This window comes from Poecile atricapillus, chromosome Z (genome assembly GCF_030490865.1).
Source record: "Poecile atricapillus isolate bPoeAtr1 chromosome Z, bPoeAtr1.hap1, whole genome shotgun sequence".
Classification (NCBI taxonomy): Eukaryota; Metazoa; Chordata; class Aves; order Passeriformes; family Paridae; genus Poecile; species Poecile atricapillus.
The window spans coordinates 23854719-23877341 of NC_081289.1; the positions used below are offsets into that span (position 1 = coordinate 23854719).

Genomic DNA, 22623 nt, shown 5'->3' on the forward strand with positions numbered 1-22623 from the left:
CAGCCATTTTTGGATACCATCCCCTAGAAAAGTGCTGCTCAGACTCTTATATTTAAGGGATGAGTATGGCTCTTCTTGGATGTCAAGACACACAGCCCGTTTCAGGACACATGTCCATCCCTGCTCCCTAACCCCTCAGCAGGGAAGCCCCAGAAGGTGTGTGTGGGCAAGGGCTGCTCCTGTGCACAGCCCACAGCCCTTGGCACTGCATTTGCAGATGAGGACAAAGGGAGAATCTGGCTGGAACATGCTTGTACCTGCCTATCCCTGCTGGCATGCTGGCCTGAAAGTGCCTTGGGGAGTCCATACATCATCATATTGTCAAGTAAGTGACAGCAAAATGGCATCAGCACTCACAGGCCACTGCTTGGGAAAGCAGGTGGTGGCCAGGCTGGGAGGAAACCCACCCTATACCCCCTCCAAAACAGCAGGCATCAGGCTGTCTCTCTCTTCTTCTATCTTTTAACAACTCACTTTGGGTAGTGCAGGCTTGAAAGGGAGAATTTAACCAGCTGCTCAAGTGGTACTACTTGTTGGCTGAAGGCTATCACATGAGACAAGATTATACAGTCCTGTGGTATACAGTGCAAACACTTATTTTTCAAGTGTCTGAGTCATAAAACCATTTTACCTGTCATGGGTCTCTCAGAGAGCTGGTACAGTAGAAAAATGTTAAAAGGCATCTGAAAAAGCCACTGCACCTAGAAAAAACTGTGGCACTGTTTTGGGGTAGTAGCAGAGAGTACACCTGGAGTACACCTTGATATTCAGCTCACAACCTGCTAAAAAGCCAGTGAGCACATAGAAGATATGACTGAGAATTTTCCCTCTTTATGTGACCTAATGTCAGGTACAAAGTTCACAGAAGCACACCATGTCAGTGAAGATGGGTATTTCCACACCAGCTATAAGAGCACAGAAAAACCCCTCAGTGCCTTCACTAAAAATCAGTGGATCTGTGCCTACACTGGGCCATAAGCTTTCATCTAACATTAAAAACCCAGAGCTACCTAAAGCAAGTGACATCTGTGTTGAAGGACAACACTGCTCTCTCCCATTTCTGAGGAAATCAAAGCAGTTTTAAGGTTGCTTCACACTTGATGGAAGAAATCTGCAGGCAGACCCCAGCCCAAGAGCTCTGTGTGACCCACAGAGGCACAGAATGGCAGAGATGCTGAGTTTGGAAGGTGCCTCTGCAGACAGTTTCTTCCAGCCTTCCTGCTCAGCCCAGAGCAGAAAGGTTTCTTGGGGCCATGCTTGATGAGGTTTTGAACACCTCAAAGGGTGTTCTGGGCAACCTGCTCCAGTGGCCAGCCACCCTCACAACAAAAGAGTAGAGCTGATTGAGTCTGGAAGGGACCTACAACACTCACCCAGTCCACTGGCACGGCGTGGGCCATGTGTCTCACCTGACAGATGCTGATCTGTGCTGTGATGAAACAATTGTAGGGCTGCCTGTTGGAAAGGCTGGGTACAGCCAGAGTAAGTTCTGGTGACACCTTCAGGCTTTATCTGTGACACAACTTCTGTTGAAACACCATCACCAGGCTCTGGAGGGATTATTTTGATGAATAACATTCATACATCACCTCCCTGCTGAAATTTAATTGACATAAGGAGCAGAACATGGAAGAAATCTCTGCTGTGCAGTGACCCAAAGATATATGGGGGCCTACTTACAAGCTCAGGTGAAAAATGGGAGAATAATAACACCTATTTTGCAAGGTATTTGACTTATAGACCTATAACTCTCAAATCTTGGCAAACGTGCTCCAGAATGAGTTGGAAATATGAGAAATTTACTGCACACTAAGCACTCTCCCCCTAATAAAGCAGTGGGGCTTCCCACACCTCCCATTGCCTCCTGCCATTCATCACTGAGCACAGAAAAGACAGAAGCTCCAAAGCACGTAGGTAGAAATATGATCCTCACACCAGGTTTTACACCTCAATGTGCCCCTTATTTCAGCAAAGGCTTCTTTCCACCATCAGCCTATCCATCAGTCCAGTGCACCCGATAGAGGATGCGAAGAGGAGGGAAGAGATAGGATGACAAGAAAGGTCTGTTTCTGAGGAGGTGTGAGGGAGGAGTAATTTGGGCAAAGCAGTTTGTAAGTGTGGTGCAGGGCTGCTGTTGGTTGGGGGCTGAGGTGACACACACCCCAATTATTCATGCTAGCCAAAAGCACAGGACATGAAGCCCAGTTCCTTTTGCTGCTGCTGCTACCACCACTGGCTCCTCAAAGGGGCTTCAATCACTGCCCTGTGTTCCAGGGATGGCACCCAAACAAGCTGTCTGGGTCTAGAGAGGAGAAAGATCTGTGCTGGGAGATAACCAAGGAAAGAGGTCTGAAAAAGCCCTGTGAAGCCATTTAGAGATGGAAAAACTACAGGTCCCTCTTCAGAAATTGGAACCAGTAAAAGTGAGCTGTGAGGCCATAGTGAGAGGAACAGAGCGGAAAGGTGAGTGAGTGCAGGCAGAATGAAGATTTGTTTGCTCTGAATTAATGAAGTATTTTGTCTGCACAGAGCTAAAGGACTATAAAGTTTCAGTCTGCACTTGTTTTTAACGCTTATTATTTCTTGCCTTTATAGCAAGAGGCCTTTATAGCTTGACAGCAGAAATAAAGCAGTCTACCAGAAAACAAGTGAGGAGTGAATAGCAATAAGAACAAGGGGAGATCTGTTTACCAGGCAGGATGAAAAATAATTAGCTTACCAACAGGCAGAGACTGCTCAATCAAAATGATGCATGGAAGACCTTTACTGATGGACACATAAGAAACTGTTTCAAGGAGATCAAATTTAGACTCATCTAACAAGAATTTAATGATGCTGTCATTAGTAATTCAGATAGCTCTTACAAAAGACATCACTTGCATTATTCAAACTTTTCCAAACCATTTTATTATTCATAAACTATCCATCTGGCCCTTTGCAGTGAACCCCAGGCTGACTGGAGATGCTACTGGTTAATGAATATCCTGTTCAGACTTACTGTGGATGAGAGACGGCCTTAGGCAGAGTCACAAAAGCAATGCTGTGATCTTAAAAGATTTTTTTCAGCTGAAAAAGAAGTGTGGATGAAGGTCAAAATACAGGTCAGGATGTAGAAGTTAAGAGACTCTCTGTTCTGATCTACCAACGTTCTGTTTGATGCTCTGTAAAGTATGATCTCCACATGTATTCATTTCAAAAGCTGAAATAATGGTAATAGTCACTTAATTCAAAAGGCCACTGTCATGACTAAATCACAAAAAAATGTTTATAGAACACTGTCAAATTCTTGGGCATAACACATCAGAGAAATGCAAAGTATTGTTTACAATCACAGAGAAAAGACTATGTTAAAAATATTAAGGTTGCAAATTCAAGCATTTGAAAGCTGGAGATTTTCAAAACTAAGAGTATAGCTAAAATCTTAGTTTGGCTTCTCTATTTTCAGGTACAATCATAGAATCATTAAGGCCAGAAGAAACCTCCAAAATCATGAAGTTCAACCTTTCACTGAATACCACCATGTCAACGAAAGCATATTGTGAAATGCCATGTCTACTCATTTTTTGAGCACTTCCAGGGATGGTGACCCTACCACTTCCCTGGAAAGCAGGTTCCAATGTTTAACCACTGTTTCAGTGCAGAACTTTTCTTAATTTTCCTAAACTTGAACCTCCTCAGTGCAACTTGAGGCCACCTCCCCTTGTCCTGTCACTACTTATCTGGGAGAAGAGGCCAGCCTTCACCTGGCTGCAGCCTCCTTTCAGGGAGCTGTGGAGAGTGATCAGCTCCCCCACAAGTCTCCTTTTTTCAGACTAAACACCCCCAGCTCCCTCAGCTTCTCCTCCCAGGACTTGTGCTTCAGACCCTTCACCATCTCCACTGCCCTTCTCTGGACATCCTCCAGCAGCTCAATGTCCTTGCAGCAAGGGCCCAGAACTGGACACAGGCTCAAGGTGTGGCCTCAGCAGTGCTGAGTACAACAAGAAAATCCCTGTCCTGCTCCTGCTGGCCACACTGTTCCTGATACAAGCCAGGATATCATTTGCCTTCTTGGCCACCTGGGCACACCTGGCTCACATTCAGATGCTGTCAAACAGCACCCCAGGTCCTTCCGTGCTGTGCAGCTTTCCAGACACTCTTCCCTTAGCTTGTAGCAGTGTATGGAGTTGTTGAGACCCATGCCAGGATCTGGCACTTCACCTTGATGAACTTGATACGAGTGGCCTTGTCCCATCAATCCAATCTGTCCAGATCCCTCTGGAACACCTTCCTACCCTCCAGCAGGTCCACACTCCCACCCAACCTAATGTCTTCTCCAAACTGACCGAGGGTACACTTGATCCCCTGTCTGGATCATTGATGAAGGTATTAAACTGGAATTGCCCCAAAGCAGCCCTGGGGGGAACATTCCTCATCACCGGCTGCTATCTGGATTGAAGTCCCTTCACCACAACTCTCTGGGCTCGAGCAGTGCCTTCCAAGGCAAACATAAGTCATTTCAGGACAGTATATGGCAGCAGCAGAGCAAATGCTCTCCCTCTACCAACACACACACGTGAGCCATCACATACATACAACAGGGACAGACTCACTCACAGGGATGTGAGCAGAGCTGGCCAAAAGCCTAAATAGCCTCAACCCCCAAAGTTTTCTACAGACAAAGAATAACGTATTTAAGGGTGTGTGATAAAAAATGATGCTAGAAGTATTCACACTGGAGAGTGTGTTACACCTATGGAAAGCAACACAACATTCAGTAGTGTTATGTACAGTGACTGGTAGCACTTTGGCATTCAACTCTGTTAGAATTTGTTTTTTACTACCTCATCCTGATGTTGCTTTTCCTTCTATTGGATCACTTTTGCCTTGTTTGTGGCACCCCATACTGCTGCTTTTTGATTTCTATATTTCTGCTTTTATCCCTCTCCTTTTGTTCCTTTTGGTTGTCCTTCCTCCTTTTTCTCTTTGATTTTCCTCACACACGCTTCCATTTTTTCCTCAAAAAAACTTTCTCCTCTCTTTTCCTCACATTTATTTAATCTTTACTGTGCTCAGTAATCCCACTGTTGTCTCTACAAGAGCCCCATGAATGCCCTTCCACTTCCACAGCTCAATACCTTCAGTTAAAAACCAACTTACTGGCAAGAACTGAGGAAGCAGATTAGCATGACTTTGATTACAAACTGCACTATGAAACTGAGAGAAAATCCAAACTAAGAGAGGAACAAACAACGGATACCAGAGGCCAAGAGGGTCTGTGATTTCCACAGAGCTCAGTGAAGCAGCTGCCTGCAGCCCTGGCAGTTGTGCAGCCTGAATGGCTCTGTGTCAGCCTGTGCAAACTGCAAGAGGCTGCCCAGAGTTCTGCCTCTTCTTCCTCCTCAATAAGATTTCTGTATGGAATTACCCAGAGAAAAGTTAGGCTCCTTGAGAAGAAATACAACTCAAAATCAGGCGTGTAGTGAGCAAATTGATAAGAAATATTGCAGGGGAAATGAAATTTCAAAGGGAGAAATGGGTTAGTGATAAACCTCTCACACCTGAGCAAATTTTTCATGTCAATTAAGCTTGAGATAGGTCTATTAGGTTTCATCAGACTTACAACATTGTACATGAGATCTGAATTGTCCAATGGTATTTTAAATATTGTCCCCCCTTCCCTGGCCTGTTCTCCCTACAGCATGAAAGTGTCTGTCTAAAGGACAAGAGTCACATTTGCACGACCCAAGTAAGAGGATTCAAAGTGTGCTAATGATCCAAGCTGTTGCATTTGGCATTTTGAAAGGGCAATGCTGGGATCTGAGATTATGGGCACAAAGACAGATTTAAGCAAATCAAATTCTCAAAACTATTCCCATATAGCCCACTAACTTGAATTACAATGTTTCCAGAGGTGACATTTCACTATAGCATTTGGAGCAAAAGGACATGCCTTCCTAAGACAACTTTTTCTTTGTCTCCTGAATGAAAGGGTGTGCACACCCAGGACAGAGGGATAGAGAACCCACTGCAATAAATGAAGTGGAAATCTCAGTTTAAAAAATCGGGTTGTTTCACATAGAATTAAACATTCCTGTTTTGAAAAGAGTACTGATTTTGCGCAGGCAGAGAAATCAAACTGGATCTGAGATAAAACATTGATTACACTGGGCTACCTGCAGAATTATCCAGGAACAACAACTGCAATTTGGATTCACAGCCTGTCTTACCCTACTTACTCTAGGAATGCAAGTCACTAGAGAGCATCACAAAGCATATTTACATTCCCAGTCTTATATGCCCTTCAGCCAAGCTTATTGCAGAACTCTTGTCTTTCAATCATGAGTAAAGTTTCTGTCAATTGTGCAAGCTAACCCAGCTGTGCTATATACAGTTTTGTTTGGTCTGACTGTGGAGATAGGAATTAGCTCATTTGGCTGGTTGAAAATCTCAATTGGCTCAGTTTTCCCCAGAGCATTTCCACAGTAACCTGTGTAAAACACGTGGCAATCACTGCTTAAAGCACCTGTGGCTTTATGGTGTCTGCAGATAATCCAAGCAACCAAGATGTAAATGATATAAAGAGCTTGGGACACCCTGATCCTGAGAGGTGTGCTGTCCCTGTGCCACCATGTGCGTAAGACAGACTGACAGGCAGAGGGACTGAACCTGCTCCCCTTTTCTTTTTCAGAGAGAAGAAACTGAGACAAGGCTCTGCAAAGTCTTCCCTGGTCAGCACATCCTTGAACCCCATTTCTAAGTACTTCCTTATTCCCACAAAGAAAGGCTCCAGCTAGTGGTTCTCAAAGGACTTGGCTGACAAAACTTGGTCTACTCCCTTTGCTCCACCACAAGAAGCAGCAGCACAAACTCCCCTGGTTACCTCATCCCAGAAACATCCTCCTTATCCTGGCACAGAACTTTCCAGAGGTAACAGGTGTGGGACTGCCACCTCATGGTTGGTACAACTCCCAAGGGCCTTAATGTCAGAACTTCTGTCCTCTGGCCTGAGTAAGCGGGAAGTGAAGGAAGCTTTATGCTCTGTGAACTGTCCTGCACAAGCACAAAAGCTCTGGGGTTCAATCCCACACCCGTGCTCCAGGCTGGGCTTCCCAAGCTACCAGTTATTATTTGGGAGAAAGCAGGCCCACACTCCCAGAGGAACAGACATTCAGTCCTTGGGTCCTTTGCTAAGGACATCTCTTGGTTAACCTTATCTCTTATAAAGTCAGTGTGACATATTTCTGACCCTCTTCCAAGTGTTTCCAATGAGTCCTCAGAGATTTCGCTACCTGATACAGACTTTTACCTTGTTCCAGTTGTTAAACCAGTTGTAACTGCTCTGAGGTTCTCAGGAAGGTGACTGATACTTTCCAGGAGTCTCTAGTGGTAGAACAGTGGCTATAATTAACCATAACTTGTTTTTCCTCCTGCTGCCTCTCACTCTCAGAGTGCACACAGCAATGCGTATCAGAAGTGTGCACTGAAGCGTGACTCCAGCTGAAACTGTTGTCTCTGCTGAAAACAAAAACCAATCCTAAATGTAAAACAGGCAAATAAAGTTTCAGATAAAACAAAACAAAAATCATACTTGTGACTCCCCCAAAAGCATTATTTTCTGTTCCCCAAGGAACAGCTGTTTTCAGACTAGATTAGCATCACTCTACTGGAGACCCTTCAGAGTAAAGTTTCAGGGCAGCAGCTTCTCAAGTTCTACACGATTTACCATCTATATTTTTGTTGCTGTTGCCAAGCATCTTTGCAAGTGCAAAATAACACTGCTCATTCCTGCTCAGCATGAGAGGAATCTCCTGTCTCCAGGCATCCGTGTCACATAGGCAAGCATGGAAGGGAAGTTAAGCTGAAAGTAGTGCAGAAACAGCAAAATGCAAAGCCTGAAATGTAATATGGAAGGAACACTAAATACTCTTCTTAGGGTTGTTGGGGATGTGAGTTTTGTTCTTTTTTAGTGTGGTGCCTCTAAAGGCAATGGGCTGGCACCCATCAGGGAATAGTGTCCCAGGAACTTAGGTGAGAGCAAAAAAAGTCATTAATCAGTACAGTGTAAGTAAGTAAAACAGAAAAAGGCTTTCAGCTTTCAGCTTCAGCTGATTCTTTCCCTCCAAAGGGCTCCTGCCCTGTTCATCCAGCATTTTACACTGCAATGATTAAAATTTGCTAGATGACTTGTTAAAAACATTTGCTGGCATTTCCACACGGTTTCTGTCACAGTACCAATGATGTTCCTTACACAGAGAGGAAATAACTTTTGTACTGAGAGAGGAAAAAGGCAGACAAGGCCACAACTACCCCCACAGGACAAAAGTAAGCAGGAAAAGGTGTCATATACAAAGAAGTGAAGTTGCACCCTGCCCAGCTGCCACCAGAGGAGCAGGAAAGCACAACTGCTGTTAGGCTAATGATGCCTTTTAAGTTTTAGCTTTCATGTTTTTCATATTCTGTGCTGCCTAGGTGTGTATTTTTGTGCTTCATATTAAGTGCTAGTGAGCTCTCTTCACAGAGTAGGTAGACGAAACAATTCCTTTTCGAGCTTGATAACTAGGACAATCATTACAAGTTTCAGGCCCAAAAGCATAAACAACAGTGGACTGAAGAGAGAAAACTTCATAATCTGAAGCCATAATTGGACAATTAACCCAGCTATGCAGATGGACCAAAACTTATAAAAATGTGAGACCTGGTGACCACTCATCCACTTTTGTGACCATTTTTGGTCCATCTTGGGTGTAGCCCTGGACAGGCTCTTGTACTGCCCAAGGTGTGTCCTTTAAGGCCTTTCCAAAAATACTTACTTTATTCTTAATTCTATCTAGCCTCTGTTCTAGGTCAGCCTTCTCAAGGCATCACCATGTATCATAAAGAGGGAAGGACAGCCCGAGGAGCAGGACAAGAAAGCTCTCAAGCTCCCTGTATGCCCATCATCACCCACTCGGGGCAGCAGCCAGCAGAGGGCAATGCCATCCCACGAACACATCACTCCAAAAGCAATCAGGGTGGCCCTATCTGCCAGTCAGTGTCCCAACACTGTCTGAAAACTGTGAATTAAATAGGATATTTCCTCTTTGCAGACCCGTGGCACTCTGGCAGTGATTGTGCTTGCTCTTTTACTGACGCCCTGAGCAGCTCTGTGTGCTATGGCACAGGGAAATGGGGACCTGAAAGTGAGTGTCTGGCCCATTCAATATAAAACCTTTTTATTTTTCATCAGCCTCACAGCTGTGCAATTGGCTTTCCTGAATCACTTGCTATGCACAGTGGTCTGAGCTGTTATTCCCTGCCTTTCAGCTGTGAGGCAGGTAAATGATAAGCAGTTTTGTGCTGCATGATTTCTCTGTACTTTAAAGTATGCCTGGTTGAGCCCTTGACACTGGACTGTGCAGCTTGACATCCTTAATGCCTTCCAGAAAGGTGCCAAGCAGAACTGCAGTCCCAGCTAACACGGCACAGAACAGAGGTGGGTGTGAACTCACTCACCCAGGAGCTACAGCCATGGTCATTCTTTCAGGCTATTGAGGGACAACTGCCAGGAGAGGCAAAGTAAAACAGTCAAGTTTTGTATTTTTGCAAGGGTTTTCAGGCATTACATAATAAAATATTGTCTGTGCATGACCAGAAGCTTCAGGTCATGGCAATACGGACTGCTTTCTGTGGTGATGGGAACAGAGCACAGCTAAGAGAGACAAGGGCAGAAGAGCTGGTGTGCAGGGAGAGCACTTGAAAGAGCAGGGGTGTGCCTGGGCTTGCTGGACTCCCAGAAGGAGTTGGGACTGTGGTGCCAACAGAGAGGTAATTCAGGCAGGTGCTTGGGCAGAGCAGGGCAGTGATTGGTGAGATGCGGGAATTTCTCTACAGGTTGTATGAATTTAAATGAATCAAATAATTGTTCAGGTTGAAAAGGAGCTTAAAAAGGTGTTTCAATCTAGTTCAAACCCCCCTGCCATGGTTTGGGACACCTTCCACTAGGTGAGATTGCTCAAAGCCCCATCCATACTGGCTCTGAGCGCTTCCAGTGAAGCATCCACAGCTTCTCTGTGCAGCCTGTTCCAGTGTCTCACCACTCTCACAGTTTGCATAGCCTTGATAGAGGCTAAGCACTCCTGGGAAGAGCTTGGCTCCTTCTTTATAAGCTTCTCCTAGACACAAGGGGACTGAGATTAGGATGAATATGCACCTTCTCCTCCAAGTCACTGATAAAGCTCTTAGACAGGACAGTGTGAGGAAAGACCCCTGCACTACTCCACATGTCTCTGGCCGCCAGGTGAAGTATGATCCATCAATCACTTCATGGCACCAACTTCTCAGCAGAGGCTGGCTCACAGGAACAGGCACTTCATACCCTCAGGTGTCTGGTGAGGATGCTGGACAAGCCCCTTACCCATTTCCTTCCTCCCATTTCCTCACCAATCTTTTCTGGAGAGGGAAGAGAAAGCAACCAGGCTGAAGAAACTCAGTAACCCATTGGCAAAGACTGCTTTTTCTAGAATGTAGAACAGCTCGGAGATAACATTTAGGAACACTTCACTTGTGTCAAAGATGGATTTTGAGGCACAGATAGTTAGACTTTTTTTCTAGTTACTGAGACATTTACAAACCACAACCTCAACTTGCTTCAGATAACTCAGCTCTGAAATGGGCTAAGCCCTCTTTCCTACATCAAGGACTCTATACAAAGGATGAATGTTCAGAGGACACCAAATATCACAGCCTTTAGCATAGGGTGTCAGCATTTGCTTCTCGTCTTGATCCCATCTCCTGAACTCTGCAGCTGGGATAGGTACAGGAATGAAAGTACCTACAAAGTCCCCCTCCACAATACCTCAGTCTTGGCAGTCAGCAGACCACTGCTTCTTGGAAGATTTGGCATGGCATCTCTTCCCCAAAAGGAGAGACCCAGTCATGCGTTTCTCATCTTGTCACAACACATGAACATAAACAGTCCTGCACCTCTCTCTTCTAGTCAAAGTCAAGCAGAGATGTGACTCAGGCTGAAATATTTTCCCTGTCAGTAACCAAATGCTCCAGTTCCTGTGCCTTCAGCTTTGCAAGAACTTGTAAAGCAAACGGCACTGACTGCTGGAATCTGCAGTAGAATCCTATTTGATTTCTTTCCACAGAACAGCTGGGTTAAAAATCTTTGACTAACATGGTTTCACTGCCATACTAATCACTTTTCTTAATCAAATCAATGAACCATCCAATTTAAATCTGTTTCTCATGCAACAGACATTTCACAAAGATTCATGTGTGATAAATAACCACAAAACTTGAGACACTGAGCTGAAAGGGGCCTCCAGCTCCCAGTTTCTGACTTTTCTGACAGCCAGAGATTTGAAGAAAGCAGTCATCCAGTTCAGGGTCAGGGCTGTGAGTGCTCCTTATTGTGCTGGGAAAGGGCAGATAAACTGCTGGGTCTCTGCTGTGTTGTGTTGTAGCTGAGGGGAGTAGATGTAGCACTGCAGCAGAAGGACTTTTAAAGGCTCCAGCTGAAAATTAAGCATCTTGTTATTTTAAAGGATGTTTGAAGTTAAAGACCTATGCCTCACTCTCAGCTGCAATGAACTGAACAGGTGGACTCTTTCTAAAAAACTTACCCTCACTGCAGGGGGAATACAATGAAATTAAGCCAGACCACACATAGGCACATGTTCCTACAGCAAAGCAATTCCCAGATGGAGAAGGAAGTTCTGACCCATGAACTGCTTCAATGTACGGTACCAAACCCCCATCTGTGCTGGAGAAAAAAGCACGATGCTGCTGTGTTAATGGGTTCACTGTATGGGAACACAGCGACACAGGTTTGTGCCTCTGCTCTCTCCCTTCCTACTAATCCTAAGGAAACCATGGAGCCTCACTGAAGTACCCCAAGGCTTCCCACTCTCTGCCAGCCAGCAGCAGCTCAGAGGGACATTGTGCAAAAACCACCTCTGTCAGTTCAATAGCACACAGAGCAAGGAGGAATTTGCCAGGGCAGTTGTCTCCAGCTTGAAATGTTCTGTGGTTTGTACTTACCCACATGAAAACATACAGCCCCATGACCTGAAGAGCCACTGCACAATGGGAAAATAAAAAGAGAAGTGAAGAAAGGCTGAAGACAGCATCACTAAAGCAAGAAATGAGCTCCAAGGAGGAATGTTACTTAAGGCTTGAGAATAGGCAGTCTTAGGTTCAAAAAAATTTTTTTATAAATTAATAAATGCTGTCACTACAAAGTGGTATTTCTGGTCCTTGAAAGCTGTCTCTGCTGTTTGATAGAGCAGCAGCTGTGGCAGACCTCTGAGCATGATGCTTATACACTATTACAACTATGATTTTGGAACTGAGCTGACTGGTTTGTCTTAGGGGAGCACCTCATCTATGTTTCCTTTAGCTGATCCTTTGAGGACCGACAGACACACACCTATGATGAGCCTGCTGTCTGAATCAGTGGTTTGCCTGTGGGTGTCTTGATGTTGCTTTGTTTCTTTAAGATTCCCTTATGGCTTGTCCAGGTAATCCTGATGGATGAACCCAATTTGACAAACTTCCTCTGGATTACTACAAACCAGCACATCAGTAAATATAGCAGTAGTACAGATTTCCCAATTTCTTCACCACAATCCTAAGTAAAGCTTTCCTACTTGTTGCAAACATTGCCCAAGCTGAGAAAGTAACAAGCACGTGTGGGTATGCAGATGTTCTCCCCCAGAAAGAGTAAGCAGGTGAAGAGAGGACAAGGATTTGGATCTCTCTAGGAGCAGTGATGAGACTAACAGGATCTTCACAGGTGGGCTGCTCCCTGAAAACAACATGAAAGAGCTCTTCCCAGCAAGAAACACATGGGAGTCCTCTGGTGCAAGAAAAATCCAAGGGCATGATAAAGGAAAGGAAACTGTATATGGATTCTCACACTTGCCTATGCAGTTCAGGAAAGAGGAAGAATTGCTTCTAAGAAATGTTGTTATGCCCTGAAGCAGAGGATGAATTGAACCCATTAGAGTTGTTCAGTCTTCTCTCTGGTGGCCACTTCAAAACAGTGGCTTTTGTTTAGCAAAATGTGTACAGCAGTCATAATTGCAAAATTAACCTTCAAAATCAGAAACCAGCATAACTGAAGATGCTGTATCAGCAAAAGCCTGGAACAAGAACTCTGAGGGGTTGTTGCCATTTACCACCTGAAATTCCCAGCTCTGGAGCCAGACTGTGGGGAGGGGGGTGAATGTCTGCAAAATTCTATTTCTTTCCTGGTATACAAAGGCTATTCAGTGACCAGCGGATAGCTGTGGTTTCACCACAGGCAGTATTTGGGTTTGTACAACTGATGTCCCCTCTTTGGCTTTGCTGTGAATAAGCTATGCTTTTATTTATGCTCAAACACAAAATTACTGAAGCTCAAGTTTTCAGGACATCCCAGCACCTGGGTTATGAAATCCACATTTTGACATGAGAATGAGGTTTTGATTTTCATTTTCCACACAGGCACTGGGTACCTTACTGTACAGGTCAAAGTAGAGCATGTGCCTCATACCACCATCATGCATGTTATACTTGAGGTATAATTTGGACAGGGGGAGAAAGGAGGGAAATCGTAGACTGCGCTGTTGTTTGGCAGGAAAATGAAGGAACTCTAATCAGATTTGGTCTGTGGAAACCTGAGATGGAAACTCAAGTGGCAAATTAGGGAGATACATAACCCTCTTTCACGCCACTTTAATGGCTAAATGTGTGGCAGAATTCTCATCAACATTTCCAGCCTCACACCTGGCTCTTGAGAAGTGTAACATACCCTGAGGCAGCACACACATCCCACATCTGTCTGTCCCTTCCAGTCACCAGCTAACTCCTCTTTCAGAACAGCTTGAAGATGAATGTAGCTACACAAAGCCTATCAGAAATCACAGAGAGAGAGAGAGAGAGCCTGGAGGAGAGCTGGCACGGAATGCCCCATCACTACTTCAATATTGGGAACTCAACTTCCCCCTTCTGATGAAATATAACTTTTGAGCTCTGGCTAAACACACTGTAATCTGCCCTACTGCACCTGTCCTAGAGTATTAATATTTAACATAAATCCTAAAGGAAGCACTGTTCTTTATTTCTGATTTGTCAGAGGTGGATGGATTGGAAGGGTTGTGGGTAATATGGAAATGGCATAGGCAGAGGATCCCTTCTGGGAGCCTGATTATTGAAAAGCGGCTGCTATTTACACAGTTAATGCCATTCACTTCCTGCACCTGCTCAATCATTCATTTCCCAGTGCAAGCCAGCTTTGCCTTGCTGCAAAGTCAGGGAATTTAAGGGAGTTACACCTGCAGGTTTTCTTTTTCTCTGCAATGATTGCAGAGTTCAGCCTATAGAACTCCCACTTGTACATTTCCAGTCCTTCATCTTCCTTTTCTGTGAATTCTTTTCCCACCCACTCATATGTATATATGCTTTTCCAAGTATTTATGTTTCTGATAATGAATCTAAAGTGCTCTTTTTCTCACTCCTGCTGGACTTGCAGCCTATTCGTGTACACAAAAAAAATCTATTTAATTCTGCAATTGTCCAAAAACACCCCAAAATTCAGCTAGCTCTTCTAGTTTTCTGTATATTTTTTCTAGTTTTTCTTCATATTCTATCCAGTCTTTGAGAGAGGCTCCATATCCTATATCCAGGACAACCAGTTTTTTATGATTGGTTTTCATTCCCTGTGAATGTAAATTCTGTGTTGTCGTGCCCAGCCAAACACAGTTTTATAGTTGAATCTACTTTGAATTCTGGTTTAAAGGAAGACCAAAACAAACTACAAAGAATTATGCAGCTGACCTTTCTTCCCATTCTTGCCCCCATCTCCTTTCTTGATGATGAAGTTCTGCAGAGAAGCTGTAGGCCACCAAGTAGAAAGGAAGCAGAAAGGGAGACAGCTGTAGCCCCATGGTTCTGCTTTTCAGTGCCTAAGGACACACCAGCCATTAAGTTACACTAGGGGAGGGGCACTTGCAGCTCAGAGCACCTGAAAAACCCATAGCAAGGGTTAAGTAATAGAAAAGTGGAGGTTTCTGGTTTTTGGTTAGGTTTTCTCTATTATCAAGAGAAGGACTCCTATATAATGTAAAATCCGTGCTGCCACACAGCACATAAAGCCTTGCAGTACTAACCTGTCAGATGGATTTGCTGCCATGGTGGTGGTGAGCTGCCACCCATCACAGAGTATCCATCTGCTCGTTGTCACACTTACACAGGAACCCAATAAACTGCCCCCGTGTGCCAAAGTTTTGTCTTTGGTTACAGAGAGACAACAGCAGGAAGAAAGTCAAGGTCAAGTAAAGCAGATGAATGTGATTAGCTCTGAGCAGATGATGACGCACTGTCTTCAGTGGGAACAGCCTCGTGCTCATGTGTCTGACTGAACCAGCTTTGGAGGAATAAACCAACTTAAAGGGAATGACAATGCAAAAATTAAAAACGAATAGAAAGCTTAAAGTTGAAAGTCAAGCAGCTCATGACCTCTCTCTTTTTGTTCCCATCTGAAGAAACAACAGTATGCTCTTAAAATCAGCATGTGTCAAGTCAGACAATGGAAAGGAGTTGAGAGGATTATTTCACAATTTTATTGCACAATTGAAAATTAACTTTTTTTTTTTTTTTTTAAATATTTACAAGCCATTTACTTTGCACACACAATCTAAACAGCATTTTCCCCGATAAAATTGTCACCTAGAAAACTTACACACGGACTGAAGTATATGTGTAAATTAGGTGGTTTGTGTTAAATGCAAATTGCCTCAGTCTGGAGGGGGAGGTGCTTGGGAGATGGGGCAGCATAAGGAAAGAAGACATATTTTTATTTTCTCTTTCCTGAAACATTACTTAAAAATCTTTCCTCAAGCTGGGGTGTGAAACAGAACAGTTGAAGTAGAGGGACAGCCAGTCAGGTAATATATTGGGAAATTCAAGGTGCTGAGTTGGAGAGTCAAAACCTTCAGTGCCACAAGCCTTACAAGAAAATGACAAGGCTTGTTTCATGTGCAGCTCACCCTAAAGGTCACGGCATTGTAGTTTACCTCAGGAGAATGTAGAATCACCTTTGCCATGAGAGAAAAAGAATAAGGTTTGAGTCTTAACAAGAAACACATGTGAAAAGCTGTTGTTGGGGGTTTTTTACCCCTTTCTCACAGTTTCTTACCTGCACTGTTGGAAATGTGCTGGCTGACACCCTGTAACAAACCTGGCACAACCAGACCACTAACCCAGGGGTAATATTTTAACCACCACTATGAAGCCCACGGTTTTGGGCTGGAAATGAGTGCTTTCCTGGCTGTTAGCACAAGCTGTCTGTCACAACATGCAGTGCAGTCTCTGGAGTCCACAAATCACCCCCCTCCCGTGGCTGATCCACCCACACCTTTTCCATCATGAGATTGTTGTTCTCAAGTTTGTCAGCTAATATTGAGGATAAGGCCTTGTAGCACTTACTGCTTAGCTTCCAGGGGATTTTGACACCTGCAATCTTAAATGAATAGGCGGCAGCTCTAAAACTGATGCTCACCACCAGCACTGTAACCTTTTCTGCTGCTCACAGAGCAAGGGGTGATGTGGTGCTGAAGTGAACTGAAATGCCCTCTTCTGAAGTCCTGCTCACTCCATTAACTCTCAAAGGAAATGAAGGGGACTGAAAAGGATGTCAATCACCAAAAAAGGCTGCCCAGGGAACTGTCACCATCCCTGGAGGTATTTAAAAAATGAGTAGATGTGGCATTTAGGGACATGACTTAGTGGTGGACTTGGCAGTGTAGGGTTTATGGTTGGACTTGATCGTAGATGTCTCTTTCAAAATAAACAATTCCATGACTCCATGACCAGCTCCCACACCATGGATCTCTGACAGCTGCCAAGCTGCATAGGATGAATCAGGGCCTGAATGGTTCCAGCTGGGCACCTAAGAACTAAGGATTCTGGCACTCTGAGATTCATTTGGTATTCAGATCACTTTGGTGCTACCTTTCATCAGGTTTTGGATACCCTATGGAGAAGTGGATTAAATCTTGCTTTTGTGTTAATGGCATTAGAGGCCTAAGCATTTTCCTCTTCTCTCCTCTCACAGCCCAAAGATTTGTTTTCACTTTTTTTTAAAATTTTAATTTAACACGTTCCTGATAGTTTAAGGGAGCCAGAAATGCAGAGGTATCTTTTCTCTATTTAATAATTATAACCAGACCTCAGCACTGTGGAAGTTGTCTATATTGTTTTTAAAATGTCTGTCAACACCAACCTGTGGAAGATATAAACATGGATTTAGGGCTGCAGCAGATGGGAACATGGAGAAAGAGTAGGAAACACAAGAATGGGCTGGCTGAAGAAGGATACTGAAATTGAACTCTACAGATACAGGGGGAAATTTGTAAATATTAGAAAACCTGTTCTAAAATTCCTGGTTTCAATAGATTACTAATCCTGATAGTGCTGCTAATTCCAGCCCCCACAGGACTATTTACAATTACTCTCTTCCTTTCAAAACAGTATTTTCCTGGAAGGTCTATGGATGTAGTAGACAGGAAAGTTTGAACAAAATGAGTATGTTAAAAATAAACCAAAACATAGTGAACCCATTTTTACAGCTTCAAAATGATGAATTTTTTATCATGTGTAGCTTGAAGATTAAAATTGAAAAAAAAAGCCCTGCAGAATAAATCTGTGTGGAGGCTCAGGTGCAATGTGAGAAACATTACTCCAGTAATGAACTCATGCAGTGGTCTGGTCATTGAACCCAACCTTGGCCCTGAACAGGACCATCCCCAAGAGTCACACCATGTGCCTGAGACCATTGTCCAAATGCTTTTTGAACTCTGTCAGGCTGGTGCTGTGATCACTTCCCTGGGGAGCCTGTTCCAGCACCCAACCACCCTCTGGTGAAGAATCTTTTCCTGATATCCAACTCAAACCTTCCCTGACACAACTTCAGGCCATTCCCTGGGTTTTGTCACTGCTCACCAGAGAGAAGAGATCAGTGCCTGCCCCTCCTCTTCCAACCATGAGGAAGTTATAACTGCAGTGAGGTCTCCCCCAAGGTTCCTTCTTCTCCAGGCTGAAAAAGCCAAATGATCTCAGACATACCTCCTGTGGCTTCCCCTATAAACCCTTCAGCATCTTTCGGGATGGCCTCTGAGAGCTTTAGATCCTTCTCATTTTGTGGCACCCAGAACTGCCCCCAGCACTGGAGGTGAGGCTGTCCCAGAGCAGAGGGGACAATCCCCTCCTTTGCCTGGCTGGCCATGCTGGGTCTGATGCCCCCAGGACAGGGCTGGCCCTCCTGGCTGCCAGGGCACTGCTGGCAACTGTTCAACTGTGAATATAAATATCTAAATTGAACAACATGAATAAAAAAAAATACTTTGCAAACTTTTAATTTCACTTATGAAAATGGAAATGAAAGCAACAAAATTTAGAAAATATTTGCGTCTTGGGTGGTCTGATTCAGAGAGCTGTTTTTAGTACATGCCTCTGTTTTGCTCTATGGAGTGTGAACAGAAAGATGATGATAGTGCCTGTATTCTCTGCATTTATGACAGAAGCTGGCAGGTTAACTTGGTGGTTATTTTGTATTGATGACTCTATGAATGTTAATCCTTGAGGGTCCTTACAGTACTCAATAGTTTGTTTTTTTTTAAATTGCCTTTGCTGTTCTTTGAATAAGCCTTAACAGTGAAAAATACAAGATGTAAACTCTCTGTGAGCTATTTGAACGTGTATGGAAATATTCATTGATGTTATGGACAGAAAGCATAATTTTGGTTATCTGCCGGTTCTCTTATCAACACAGCAGAAGCTTACTGCCTGGCCTGAACACTGAGTCTCAGGTCAGCTGGATTAATTGGTGCTAATATAATTAGTAAACACTGGGCAAGGTGTCAAGGGAAAATACACACACCTCTTGCTCTCATTTTGGACCAGCACACTGCTGAGTCCTATCTTTTCCTCACCCCAAGGGGCCTCTGTCCATCACAGCAAGTGTACATCTAAAATGCAGAAAAGCTCAGCAACGTCTGTCATCAGAATAACAGATATCATACTGAGCTCACTGTTTCCATCTAAAAACAGTCACAAGCAGTGGTGCCCCTTCTTTCCTGCTGCTGGTGGTTAGGTCTGACTGGATGAAGAGTTCACTGATCAATCCACATTGGACAGCTCTTCCTTCCCTTACAGCATCACTGGAGAGCACGGCTGGAACAAGAGTTCCATAAGCAGATCAAAAGAAGAAATTCTATGAACCTCACTAACTCTAGCTTTGTCCCAACCATTGACCTCAGTGCTGACAATTTAAGAAAGGCTGGATAGTCAACATCCATACTGTTATCAAGCCGCTATTCTCTTTTTCCCTTTTCTCCGTTTTCTTAAGAGCACCAAAGGATCAGTGTGGGGATCTGAAGAATTGAGATAAATTAAATATCTTTGAGCTGAGAATGGTTAATCTCAGTGCTTTCAAGAATTTTACAATCAATAGAATTTACTGCAGGTGGGCCAGTGTTTTTTAAGAAATGCCACAAATCCAGAATGGGATTAGTCCAGCCCACACATCCTATGAACAGATCTTCTGAGGTACTTCAAAATGCTTATGTCTTCCTCATTCCTCTGGAAATCTGGCTACCTAAAACAAACCCATCATATCCTCCCCTACATTTATTTATTCAATTTTTCTTTGCTTACCTGACAGGCTGCTGATAGTCTTTAGAGTGGTCCCAGTGATGGAGGAGACATGCTTGGACAGAGCTGGGATTCATCACTCTCCCAAGTTCAGCTGTTAGCATTTGTAGGCTGGGAGTGAGTACTACAAGGCCTCTGAATGTGTGATCTCCATCAGCTTCACAGGATCCCCTCCACAAGAGAAAAGCCTGTAGAACAGAACTGCAGGTGTTCTGCTCTGAAAGCTTGAGAGCATGGGGGATAATGGATTTTCCTAAATCACAGTTTATACCTATCCTTTGGGGGGGGGGAAAAAAAAGTCTGTCTTTCCTCAAAATTAAGACTACCATATTATGAAAACCTCAATGAAAGAAGTAAAAGGAAGTATCATACACCCAGCCACTTCATTCGCCCAAATATCACACACTCTGTGCAGAGAAAGAAACAGAACTCCCTCCAAAAAACCTGAACGAAGAATTGTGCATGGACTATGTCCTACTATATATGTGTGAGGGGACAGAAAAAAGTTTTATGAGCAAATCACCAACTCCACCAGCAACTTGAAATCTCAGATCCTCTAACTTTCATGTGATTGTGTCCAGCCTTATCACAAGCCTTGTGATATAATGGTTAATGCTGGAAGTTCACACTTGCATTGACTCACAATTATGTTGCCATAATACTCAGATACAGGCTAAGCTTGGCTAGAATTACCTAATGTAGCCTAATGTGTTCAGGGACTTCTTTTTGAACGTATCTGGGAAGGGTAGGGTGTCCAAATCCCTGGTCAGAGAATTACCCTCGGGTCAGAACTGTTTCTTTTGGAAAGAAATCTTGTGTCTTGTGGCAATGGACCATGGAGCTCTCAAATGCAGCCTTTGCTACCTGCGCAGTGACTTCCGCAAATTCATGTTGCAGAGGTTTAAGACATTTTAACCCTACAGAAATAGTAATTTTCTGGGAGTGAGGAAGCTGCTCTTACCATGTGAAGATAAACTACACAGAATGACTGAACAGATACCAAACTCTCAGCCCGGACTTCAGATTGTTTGCATCCTGACACTTTCAATGACCTAACACTTCCACTGGAGTATCCATTAGCACATCTGAACAAATATGTTCATATGACTGACCACATAAATAAATATTTGGCTGGCTTCCCAATTCCTAGATTGTTTTTTTCAACTCAACATTGTAATTCTACTCTGTAAACAAACCCCAAATCCCAAGTAAGGGTAAGAGGAGTATGTTCCAGCCAACTGACGCATACACAGCTCCTTTTGAAATTCTCAAGGACTTTGTATTCTGTTTTGGAAATGTATAGCTACTCATAAAACCAAACTCTTATAAAAGCAAGATTTTTCTAAATCCAGGTTTGTAAGCATTTCCTGAGCCATAATTTGCTGTGCACAGCCAGCAGCTTTTCCAAGCAATTTTATATTGTGAAACAAAGCAACAATCTTCGAATAATCCCCAATATACCTAAGCATTTGGATGTAAACACACCATCTAAATATACATTATTAATTACTACTGTAAAAATTACTTCACTGAGCTATCAACGTTTCTGCATTTTCAACACTGCAGTGGAAATACCTGATTATTGGATGGCATTGTCTGCTATTGACTTCTTTGTTCCAGTCTCACCTAGTGGAGTTGCAGAAACTTAGCTTCTTTTTTTTTCCCTAATATTGAAATATGTTTTGAGCTAACAGTGATACATTCTCTTTCTAGCACTCCCACCACTGAATCTGTTGGACCTGGCTGAAGTTCATAAATAATGACACTCACCCCACTTGCTGAGCTTGCTGTGTTCTGCTGCTGCTGCTGCCCTGAAACCTGAGGAACACCCATACAGTATCTGGCAGAGCAGGAAGGAATGTCCTGAGCAGTCCCTAAGAGTAATATCTCTGATGATTTGCCAGGACTCCCAGTGCTTCTGGCCATTAATCTTTCTCAGCTGAAAACAGATGGGGCTATTAGGCAGGCTGGAGTAATGGGGGAAACTGGCAAGACAGAGAAGGAAATGCATTATCTTCTGGGTAGAGCTGCACATAAAAATGAGAACATTAAAAATGTATTTTTCATATTTAATTGGACGATGTATGATTATACCTACCAGAAAATAATGTGCAATGTGCTTTTTGCAGGGCATTTATAAAACTGTTCAGCTGTGCTAGGGCCTTATTTTCCCCTGTGGAGAGAAACAGCAGCTACGATTCTGATGAGGTTTTTTGTGCTTCTCCCTCTAACACAGGGCTTACTCTGCTGCAACAGCTACTGCAAATACCACTACAAAGTGCCTCTGCTTGTTGCAGTAAAAGGAAAATGCAGCTTACAATTTACCAACATGAAGCCAACCAGGTAAAAAATCAGTACTTTAGGAGTAATGGCAGTGTGTGTCATATTCAGTCTAACTATGGTGATGGAACTGCAGGTACAGCTGCTAATTCCTTTATGCCATGGCATCCAAGATAATGATTACAAATAGAAAAAGAATAGCAAATTGTGAAGTGGGATCAGATTGTTTACAAAGGAAACTAGCAAGGCTGGAAGGAATTACAACAGCTAGGATTTGGGAAGAAACCTGATAGATACTAAGAACTATCCCAGATAAAAAGAGACATTTGCTGTGTCTGCCAAATAGGCAAATGGTAGATGATCCTTAGCTAGAAAATGATAGGATGGAAACTACAGCCAAACTTTTGAAGGTCTGTGTATATATATATGTGTGTGTGTATCTCTATATATAGATATATCTACTGTGACAACAGAGAAAAATCATGGAAACATATAAGAAGGTTATGATAAGGTATCAAATAAGTGTTTCACCCAAAACTTGAACTTGCAGAGCCTGTTACATCACAGGGAAAAGAAGGAAACAAAAATAGGAGGATTAGGTACCAGGCAGCAGGTTATTATTTGGAATAATTATGTCTGGAAGTGGTGGGATGTCAAAAGGTGCTGGAAAATTTCTGGCTT

General features: G+C 43.4%; 1 long non-coding RNA gene across 1 annotated transcript; it reads right to left on the reverse strand.

Moving 5' to 3' along the window:
- Positions 1-17096: 17096 nt before the first annotated feature.
- On the reverse strand, positions 17097-21321 carry LOC131573751 (uncharacterized). The gene is made up of 2 exons (XR_009276237.1): positions 19666-21321; positions 17097-19182 (listed from the first exon to the last, which is right to left on the reverse strand). It is a non-coding gene; the product is annotated as an uncharacterized LOC131573751 (long non-coding RNA).
- Between the last annotated feature and the right edge of the window lie 1302 nt (positions 21322-22623).